This window comes from Coffea arabica, chromosome 8e (assembly GCF_036785885.1).
Source record: "Coffea arabica cultivar ET-39 chromosome 8e, Coffea Arabica ET-39 HiFi, whole genome shotgun sequence".
Lineage (NCBI taxonomy): Eukaryota > Viridiplantae > Streptophyta > Magnoliopsida > Gentianales > Rubiaceae > Coffea > Coffea arabica.
In genome coordinates, this window is record NC_092324.1 from 11,023,101 (window position 1) to 11,034,154 (window position 11,054).

The following is an 11,054-nucleotide window of genomic DNA, read 5'->3' on the forward strand; positions in this document are numbered from 1 at the left end:
GTTATAATTCCATGGTTGACGGAGTGTCAACAGATTTTGAACAAGTGACCACGGAACCTGCTCCTGAGAGCAGGCTGTATCCTTTTTACCTGGAAATGTTGGAGATCTAATACTTTGTTATTTGAAGTGTTATTGCTCATTTTTATGAACTCTTATACTCGCTATTTTGATATTTCAAGTTTCATGCAATGGTCAACTCGCTACTTGGGTTTGCATGATGTTTTGGAACCTCACTGAGTTTTGACTCATCCTATTAGTTTTGTTTTCCTTACAGGTGATACGAGCATAGGCGTAAGGCTGGTACAACCTGGTGTCATCTAGTTTTGACTTTTGTGATTGTACTTGCGCTAGTGCTCGATTAGGGTTGAAAGTTATCTAAAACATGAATCTTTTGTTATATTGGAAAATATATGAATGGTTGAGATAGAACTGGGTATAAATGTACATCCTAAGTTTGGGAACTACTGTTTAAGTTACTTTGAAGTTGTAACCCGTTTTATTGAAGTGAGTGAGTGAGTCCTCGCGAGAGTTGGGCAGGTGGTCTGCTAAACCCTGGGGTATGCCCTAGGGGGAAGTGGGGTTGTCACAAGTATTCAACCGCCACAAGAGAAATGCAACCGATCTACAGTTCAACCGCAGCAAGAGGAATGCAGCCGGTTTACAACCATGCACATAAACATGTGGGTCCACATGCAGGATCAATTAACTCATGTTCATGGAGGTCGAGCGCGAATAAGGACACACTCGCCTAATCATAATCAAGTCACAAGTAATACCTAACAAGTCACATTTCAAGCATTTCAAATATTTCAAGTCAATATACAGGTCACATATAAATCAAGTCACAAATAAGCTCAGTATATCATGTTTCAAGCATTTCAAGTATTTCAAATCCAAACAGTTGAAAATCGGGTGGGCACGAAAACCTGATCAAACAAGAAAACTGGAGAAAAACTGTAGAAATCAGAAATTTCTTCAGCAAATCTGGCCACAAATCCGGCCAAATATTGACCGGATTCAAGGTTGGATTTACAGGGAAGGCAGAAAACAATTTGATTGCTTACTACCTCGAATCTGGCAAAAAATCCGGCCACTTTCTGGCCGGATTCTTGGCACATTTCAGTTATACAAAACGGCCAACACATTTTTTTAACAGAATATCAAAAGTTTAGTTGAGTTAGGTCAAGTGCGATAAAGTACACACTTACCCATGAGACGATAAATCAAGTACCTAGCAATGTCTAGAGACAGTAAGCATGTAACACGCGTCCCAAGCACACAAGAAAATCGGTGGGATAACCATCCGAGTGACCAACAAGTCAAGTGCAAGCAAAGCAATTCATTTCATATCAATATCAAGAAGTTAAACTAGAAAGGATCGAGTATGATAAAGTACATCCTCATCCCAAAGGTCATCAATTCAAGAATAATTACTTTAACCAAGCAAACTTATCATTCAAGCAAGGAGACATTCCACGTAAATATTTTCATGCACTTAGAACACTCACCAATCAATTGTAACCCTTCACTTTAACCCTGGTTGGTCCTCTTGAGCTCTCTCGAGTCCTGTGGTCACATACTATATTAAAAGACTAGCAATACAAAACCAAAATACATGAAGAAATTAAGGTTCCAAAACTTCACTTCTTTTCTTTTAAACCTCAATTCCACCCATAAATCAAACTCAAAATAGTTTACCAACTCCAATCTTAAAATTAAAATGAAAGTAAGAACAGTTCTAGGAAAATAGAATTTTTTTAGTTTTGCGCAGTGCAATTTGAAAATCATAACTCAAGTTTCTTAATTCCAAAATTTATAAAATTTATACTGTTAGAAAATAGACTCAAAAGATTACAATTTCCCAGAAGACATCTTTGTAAGATTCTGTCCATAAGTCAGTCAAATTCTAACCTCAAGCGGCTTCTTTATCCAGTAGAAAGACAGAACAGGAATTAAAATTCAGTCAATTTTGGAAAATCACAGATATTCATAGGAATTGAGAAAAATTCTAAAATTTTCACGGTACAAAGTACTATGAATCTAGTTTGAAACGCAATAAAAAAAACTCAATTCCGACATTTCTACACTAAGATATAACAGATTTCCCAAAACTACTCAAGCTTTCCTGCGAAAAATTTTCAGCAGCACTTCCTTTGTGTTTGCCAATTTTTCTAGCCAAAATCAACATCAAATTTCATCTCAATCGCAACCCCAAATCATAAGCTATCAAATAAATTTAATGTAGGCCACAACAACCTCCAAATATAGTCAATTTATAGCTCAAAAACCAACCACAATTGAGCTAAATTTTAGAAACCTTAAGCTGAAATTTTCACATACAAGCTGAAATTTTCCTTAAGCAAGGAAAACTAACATATAAAAACTAGATATTTCACATGGCAAAACTATCAAAACATGGACAAGCTCAAGCATCATATGAGGGCAGAAATATCACCATAAAAGCTGGATTTTTCCATATCATCACCTCAAACAATGAAATTTCTCATAAAGCTATCAAAATTGCAAGCCTAAACCACTAGTTTGGAAATATTTGAAGTAGAGGAAAGTTTCTTGCCATAAATACCTTAGAACCCTATGCAAAGAGGTTACCAAGACCTTTCTCCTCCCAAATCACTCCACCAAAACCCTTAAGCTTCCTTAGTGATCACCTTTTATGGAGTAGTTTGCAAAATCAATAGTTGAAACTCAAGATTCAAGCAAGAAAGTGAGGTTTAAAATGAAGTTTTCTCTCTTTTTTCTCCTCTCCAAATTTCGGCGAAGTTAGGAAGAAATGGAAGGAAATTTTGGTCAAAATTTGGTTTTAGTAAAGTTAAGAAAGTCTTGGTCAAAATCCAATCTCCAAGGATTTCGCGACACTTGGCTCCTTAAGGTTTGTTCTCATCTCTTTGTCTTCCAAAGATAATATATCTAGCTAACCTCTAATTATCCATTAGCACCTTATAAACTAATGTCCCTATATGCAAAATCCATCTAATTTTCAAAAATTTATCGCACTTACCGCATTAGCAGGTCCCACTTCCATGATGCGCTACGAACTTAACATGAACTAACGTGTACAAGGAAAATGATTTAAAAACTTGACTCACTCATAAAAATATCTAGAATTTAAGGTAACAAAATAAACTATAGAAAATATATTCGAAGAAATAAAATAAAATAAGAAAATTTTCGGGTCCTCACGCTCTCTCTCCCTTAAGAAAATTTCGTCCTCGAAATTCTCTCCTTTGCTCACAAAATTTGATTCTACAGTGTTTTATTCTACTTCTCAAGAGTTTCTCCTCACTCATGCTGCTACCACAATCGAGCCTAGAGAAAAACCTTAACAATCGCAATGGCTAAATTAACGTGCTAAGAAAGATCAATGAAGGTATGAAAAGGTGAAAAGTGACACAAACTTCAAACTCGGTGAAAAGAAGAGTTAAAACTTAGTTACTATTCTTTCTAATTATTAAACTTATATACTGTACGTTGACAAATCACCGATAATGTAAGACCCCTTTCATCTTTACAATTGTACCACGAGACCCTGTGGCGACCCCACTTCTCCCTAAGGCGAACCAAAGGGTTGGCGGGCCGCCTGCCCAGCTCTCGCCAGGACTCACGCAAGCATTCTAACCCAAATCCTTTCGAAGAATAACCTAATCTATTACAAAATAATTTCCCCGAAGAAGACCGTCACTAAAACCACATTAACTTCAGAGATAGCAGTGATTTAAAATAGCCGATCGAAGCTCTAAAACGTCCCACGTGCTACAAACCAAGGTATAAAGTCGTACCAATCCGGATGGATAATTACATATGTGACGACCCCACTTCCCCCTAAGGCGAACCAAAGGGTTGGCGGGCCGTCTGCCCAGCTCTCGCCAGGACTCACGCAAGCATTCTAGCTTAAAATCCTCCAGGGATTACCCTAAACTACTACAAAAATAATTCTTCCGAAATAAATCAATTTCTATCACCTCATTAGCTTCAAAGATAACGGCATACAACTTAGCCAAACGACGGCTCTTAACCACTTCACACGTTACTCGCAAGGTTAAAGACATACTATACTAATAAAAACATACAAACCGAATATTAGAATTTGGAATTACATTTTTCCAGCTTCAAGTGGCAACCAAAATAAAAGGTACAGAACTTAACGTAGAATTCATTACAGACCGAAATCTAAATTCAAGCTATTCAAATACATTCATAGGAAATATAAGCAGCTCAAATTCTTTCAACTTCCAGACCTGTAAGGAAAACAAATAAACGTGGGGTGAGCTAAAGCTCAGTGGTGCCCCAAAACATGCAGTCACGCAAGTCAAACAGCGAGTAATAACTTAAACAAATTTAACAATTAGGAAAGCGTATAACAGCACAAGGTAGGATACAGGGGCTCTCAGGAGCCATTTTCCTCGCTTGATCACCATTCATCGTAGTTGACCCTCCGTCAACTCTCACTACTTATAGTCCATGTAGATCCACTCATTTTAATCCTAACCCGTCACCATTCATACCTCCGCTTCGGGCCCGAACTTCGTCTACCGACGCAGTATACTCGAGATATACCCGTAATAAAATTTGTCGAGAGATTCACGAATCGACGTTTTTGTAGTTGATTCAAGTGTCGAGGGATTCACCCAACGACGTAACTACATTTAGATTCAAAGATTATTGTAGTTCGATTCAAGTGCCGAGGGATTCACCCAACGACGTAACTACATTTAGATTCAAAGATTATTGTAGTTCGATTCAAGTGCCGAGGGATTCACCCAACGACGTAACTACTCTTAGATTAAGGATTCACGAGAAAAATGATTCACGCAAGTCACCACTCGAACGGCTAGTGCGATAAAGTACACACTGCTCACTTCGATGGATCAAAAACTCATTTTACAATTCATCACATATCGAGTCAAGAAAGCACTTAATTCAAGTAGGAAAAGAACAGGCAGGGACACTCACCAAGAGTGCAGTTCAGTTATCAAGTTGGGAATCGAATTCCGCGTCCTCGCAATATCCTAAAAACCAAATTTTGAAACTATAAGTTTCTACTCAGCTTTTAAGCTTATAGACATCGAGGTATATTTAATATACTACTAGTCTACTTTTCTTAGAAGAATCAAGAGTCCCTTAGGTTAAAACTTGACAAAAATAGAAGAAATGTTTATTATAGTTTTCCTTAAGATACTTATCCTTATAAAAGGGTAACTAATATTATTTTCTTGAAATAAGTCGACAATCCTCTTAATAACCACGTTAGGAAGTTACTTTGAACATTTCTTTAAAGTTACGGCTTTTGCAAAAACTATTACTAAAACTATTTTTCCTAAAATAGGGTTTCTTGCCGAGCAAGTTTCCCAAGCTTTTCTCTAAGATTAGTAAAACTCGTATTTTGGAACTTTTCCTATAGTTAACTATCCAAGTGCAAAGTTTAAGGAAAGAAAAGGAATTAAAATAAGACTTAGAGTTTTCAAAAGCTATAGAACTTATTTACTATAGCTATCAAGGCTAGATTGAGCTAAAGAAAATTATCGAGTTTGGAAAGTTTTAGGCAAAACACTAGATATGGAGTTTTATAGTATAATGCTAGCTGGAAATATTTTTGATTAGTTTTGATCACAGCTACTCGAGTTCGCAAGGTCGAAACGACTTCCACAGCTCCGACTCCGTTTTGGAATCATAATATGGATCAAATTATGACAAAAATTCACATAGCAAATTACTAGAGCTTCGTCAATCATTAGCCCTAGCTTTCAACAATTGCATTACTGAATAAAATAAAATGATCAACCAAGGCTTCATCAATCATTAGCACTTGGTTTCAGCAAACCCATCATAAGCAAATAAAAATAAAGGTAAAGCCCCAAGACATTCCAGCAATTAACTTCCATCATCCAGTAATACTTATAAAATCATTCCAATGGCCAAGGGCTTCATCAATCATTAGCCCTTGACAACATCAATCACTCCCAACCACAATTTAATCAAGAATTTAAACCACAAGTAAGCTAAAATCTCAATCCAAATTCAACTTTAGTTTCACAAAGAAACAAGGCATTCACACCAGACAGTCCACTTTGAGGAGTCACGAACAGCAGTATACATGGAGGAAAAATACGAAATTTCTACAGGACAAAGGCCTATGATTATAGTTTCAAATGCCACTGACGGCGCCTTAATCGGATTTTCCTACACCAAGATGTAAGCATTTTGCCTAGACTGGTCAGTGAAATCCGGAAATCTGGAAATTCTTGTTCACTTGTGAAAAACTCCTTTTTCTCTTTTAAAACCATAGGACTTTTATTCAAACCATCCGTACATTTAAATATGACATTCATACCAGTATATACCAAGGCAAATAACACTTAATTCCAGCAAGTGGTTCAGCCAAGAATTCATATATATACTAATCTGTCATCAGCTATATATGACAACCATCAATTGGCAATTCACCCACAATTCGAGTGTTTCACCTCTGCATGTCTTATCAAACTTTAAAACAACATATTCCAGGCATTTCCAATCATTGTGTTTCAAGGAATAATTTCACAACCGAGCTAAAACTCCGATTCAACCTTCGGATACCACAAAACAAATTTCCAGCATTTATTTTCCAACATTTGGGTCAATCTTTTAGTCATTCAAATTTCCAGCACTAAGTTGTTCATGAATTCAATATTTCTTTGGTTAAAAACAGAATTTGGTACTCTATTAGGTCTTGAAAACATGTGGTTAGCTAGTAAAGATTTCCAAATCAATCCAAGTTCATACTATAACTGTATTCATCAAACACAAATCTAGGATTTATATCAACTAAGCTCGGATGATAGTTCATGAAATAATTTTCTGTTTTCATTTTTATTTTCCTAGTTAGCCAAGCTACCATACCTTATGCAAACTTCAATTAACCTGTTGTTAACTAGTTAATCATATACATTATCTCATAAAATCCCCGTGATCACAGATTTAGAACTAAAAATCCAATTCCAGGTCTCGGAAATTTTCAGTTCATTCCAAATCACAAATCCAGAATTTTTTCCAAGTTCCTAGCTTTATTGTCTATTAGTGTAACTCAACATGCAGGCCCTTAGGCATTTTATCTTCCCTTAGTTAGTTAAGATAATAACCACAGCTCATCAAAATTGGGCTAATTAAACAAATCAGTCATTAGTCATGCTCGGCAGAAGATTGACATCAACCAGAATTTCTTAGGTTCTTTAATTCATCAATTAACTTCATAGAATTAACATGCAGGGTCTTAGACATCATGAACATTGAGTTTCACTCGGCTACTTACACTTGAGAGCTCAAGTGATCACAAGCAAACAGAATTTCAGTTGCATTTCCATACCATTCTTCTCGGCAGAACCAAAACAGAATTGCTAAGCTTCTTAGTTCATCATCCGACATTATTTTCAGTTAAAGCTTTTTACTTTGCCCTTAATTCACACATGCACAAATTTCTGAGTTAAGTAGCTAACAAGTCAGTCCAGAAAATTCAGCTCGGCAGCATCAACACTTTCACAAATCCAGAAATTGTGGGACTACACTCGGTGCTTGTATGAAAGAAAAATTTCTGTTTTCATCTCTTATTTTTTTTTCTTTCCAGATTAATCCAGGCTAATCAATTTCATGCATGACACTAATCATAATAATCATCCAAGGTTCGATTAATTAATCACCTACACCTGCTCAATCATTTCCAAAAGACGCACTGCGGCTGCAAATCCCAAATTAGTCACTCGGCAGGGACATCTAACCGAATCAGAAAATTTTCCTAATATCTTAAGTTCACCATCCGAGCACTTAGATTGACATGCATGACCTTGAGCATCATGTTTAGTGTTAAGTAACCGTATATATGAGCTCAAATTACTTCAATTAAGCAATGATCAAGTCTGCATTTCTGATTCAAGCTCACGGCAAAACCAATTCTTCCCAAAACAGATTTCTCATTTATTTTTATTTTTTTTTGTCTGACTACATAACCAACACGAGCATGCTCTGGTAAAACTTCATCTACTGATACTTGACTTAAATTTAACCCAAAAAGAATTACCTCAGAAACCAGCTAAGCCCACCTACAAGAAATTTGAAATTCCTATCCTCCGCTCGGCTCACACGCACGGTTTTTGATTGCTGTAAGGTTGCGACTGGAGATGCTGAGATGCGGCTTGGTTGAAGTCGAAAATGGTCACAGCTAGCAGAGGGAAGGGTGTAGATCAAATGTTCCCACGCGGTGGTCTCCTGGCTTCCTCCCTCAGCTAGCGGACAGAACAGGAAATTTTCTGCTCAGGGATTTCTTTTCTTCTTGCTCTCGGTTACAGCAGGTAACTCCCTCTCCTCTCAGTCGATACTCACGATGCAATGTGGAGTGGGATGCGGCTTGTGGTCTGAGTTGTAGTGGTGCAGAGGAGATGGAAATGGTGCTCGGTTGAGTGTGTATGATGTTTGAGTACTGAATTGGATAAGTTTCTCACTGGCCGAATGAAGAGGTAGCGTATAAGGTGGTGAAGTGGTGCTGCAGTGGTGAAGGCTGTGATTGGCCGGCTGAGGTGGTGGAGCTGCGGTTGGCCGAGCTGGGTGGCTTGTGATCATGATGTCCGGGAGTTGTTTGGGGTTGCAGAATTTGGTTATGGCCGTGGGTGGTGTTGTGAGGCTGTGAGGGTATTGTAGGCATTTCACTAATTCTCCAATTAGCCACTCAAGTCCTTGGTCCTAATTAAGCTCCAAAAATTGTCCCCAACTTGCTTTGAACGCCTAATTAAAGCGCTAAACTTGCAAGACTTTGATTATCGAAATCCTAGGTCCAAAAAAAATTACAGTACTTGTATTAATCCTATCTAAAATTGATTGACTACGAATTAGTATCAAGCTTCCTTTAACATTCTTGTTTGATTAATTAAACTATTAAAATCAAGTTTGACCAATATATAAAAGTCTAACATTTAAGTTAATACGAAAAATTTAATCTAGCTCTAAAAATTTTAACTTAGAAAAATTATGTAAGTTTTCACATAAACGTGTTTTACGTACTTAATTGCAAACAAGTAGAAGTAGTACTAGGAATTATTAAAGGAATAAAAGGAATGCAATTAACATGCGAAATGTTATTTATATAAGCATTTTCAGGGTTCTCACATCCTCCCCTCCTTACAATGAATTTTGTCCTCAAAATTCTTACTTTCTCAAGAGATAGGTCGAGTATATATATATATATATATATATATATATATATATTTTATATAAATTCAATTGGGCACTAAATTTAACCATTTATTTGTTATAATATTTCTAATAGTAAAGTAGTTAAAATAAAGGATATTCGTAGCATACATACATTTCGTAGCGTACATATAATTCATAGCGAAAAATTACACTTCCAAAAGTGCTATTCTAGTTTAGGGTAACTATAACCTCTATTCCTCGAGTGAGGTCAAACCCTCTTGATTTGTGAAACATTCACTACTAGGACCCCGTTCAAGGTCATTAACACGACTTACTTCCATCTGGCACTTGATCGCTCTGTAGCGGACTTAGTTGCCTGCTGAGTACTTCCTCTTTTTAAATGCTCTAGGGCATCCCGAAATCTTGTGCTTGGTACTACCGCACCTCAAGCACTTTCCTCCCTTTTTCCAACATTCCTTCTCGGTATGACCAGCTTTCCTACAATACCCACAATTTGCTCGAAAAGTGGCGGCCTGGCTATTTCGAGAGTTTTCTTTATTTTCCTTCTCCAGTTCTATATTTTGGCGTAGTAGCTCAATTTTCTCTGCATATTCTTGTTTCCATCGTCCTTCCCAGTAGTCGGCCAATTTCTTTTGAAATTCTACCTCATTTCGGAGAATGTCCATTTCCTTACTCATTTCTTCCAGGGTTATCATCTTACTAGTTGGCTTAGGTCAAATAGCTAGCCTGCCAGGTAGATCATAGAATCAAAATAAGCAACTATTCATACTGGAAGCTTAAGCCGTAATACTCCATCATCCTTTTACTGATGGTTACTCCAAGATATAAACCTTACTACTTTCTACTTAATCCAACGAGTTCTTAAATGTCACCGAGATTACCATCGTTAATCACTATCACGACAGAGTAAGGAAGCCTTATCCCAAAGAAAAATTTCATGTCTTAGTGCACTATTCAATACTTACCTTCAACATTGTTTAAAACAACAGTCATACTGCTGATTCTCACTAGGCCTTATTGTATTCCTTCGATTCATTCTTATTATTTTGAGGTCAGATTCCCCATGAAACCTAGATAGACGAATTTCAAGAGTCACTCCATTTTCGCAACTCTTTTGGGTTCCTAGGTTAGTTGATTGGCCTAGAGCTTTGGTATTCCACCAACCGTTCTAAGATATCAGTCATATGGTCAATAGGGTAGCTACATGGGTGGGTTCCTTCTAAAATCCCGTTGATAGCATCTTTGTCAAAGTCTGACTACCATTGGCCCTTGCAACAATTATAATATCATTATAGGCTCAACTTTAACAATTTTTTTTTTTTTGACTAAATCAAATGACTCAATTATGTAGTTCAAAACTCGAGTACAAAGATATATTTTCTATAAAAGACTTCACTCACCAAATTGTCGTACTCCAATTGTCCAAAATTATTTACTGGTGTGTGATTTTCAAAATTAACAATTTTAGAATTCACCCAGTTCTTTTGTCCCAAACCGAAAATCTTATTCGTTTGAGGAGAGTTTTTTTTTTTTTTTTTTTTTTGTACCCAAACTAATAACAGAATATCAAATATACATTTGAAAAAAAATGTAGTCTATGTATATATAAATAAAATGGCTATTCGAATGGAAGACAAGAAGAAAAGAAATTGGTTCTGATCTTGATAGTCAAAATTTCTAAATGCATTTGACTTTTTATAAGAAGTTTAACATTTGTTATTTGGACGTTTGATCAAGAAAAATCATTTAACCCCACAAATCACTTTTGAGAATAAAATGCTTTTAAGAAAATAAGCAGACATGCAGGTTTGTATATACTTAAACTTTGGTCCAAAGCCTCTACTCTTCACACCTAA